This window comes from Coenobita brevimanus, chromosome 88, assembly GCF_032717465.1.
Source record: "Coenobita brevimanus isolate Jiangsu-jjx chromosome 88, ASM3271746v2, whole genome shotgun sequence".
Taxonomy (NCBI): Eukaryota; Metazoa; Arthropoda; class Malacostraca; order Decapoda; family Coenobitidae; genus Coenobita; species Coenobita brevimanus.
In genome coordinates this window covers 3,118,904-3,119,581 of record NC_137041.1, presented here as the reverse complement: position 1 = coordinate 3,119,581, position 678 = coordinate 3,118,904, and positions in this window count along the sequence as shown.

The window sequence follows — 678 nt, the reverse complement described above, 5'->3', positions numbered from 1 at the left end:
CTCTCTCACACACACACACACACACACACACACACACACACACACACACACACACACACACACACACACACACACACACACGCACACAGTCTGTCTCACTTTCCTTCACTGTCACTTTCACTGTCTTGCTCTCACCTTCTCCACTGTTACTGTCTCTGTCTCACTGTCTCTTTCTCTCTGTGTCCGGGAGGGTGTCGCATGCTCTCCAGTCAGTTCAGCCATAAATTGTACACACACACGAGTCAGCCAGCGACGGACAGCCCAGCCTCACACTATTTTTACCTTTCTTTACTCTCTCTCTCTCTCTCTCTCTCTCTCGCTCTCTCTCTCTCAGATACCTTCCAAACACTCCTTCCCAAATCAACTTTATATCCTAACGCCTTCCATCCTACTATATTTTTCCTCAACCTTTATTCTCTTTCCTCCCTTTTTCCTCCATTTCTTCATTCTTTCCTTCATTCTCTCCTTCATTATTTCCCTCCATTCTTTCATCTTTCCCTCATCCTCCTTTCCCTTCTGTCTTCGTTCGTTTGTTTCTTCCTTATGCTTCCTTATTTACTTCTGTCCATTCCTTCCTCCCATTTTTCCATTCTTTCTCCTTTCCTCTCTTGCATCCCTCCCTTCTTCCTTTTCTCATTCACTCCTTTGGTCCTCCTTCATTTCCTCCTTCCCTTCGTC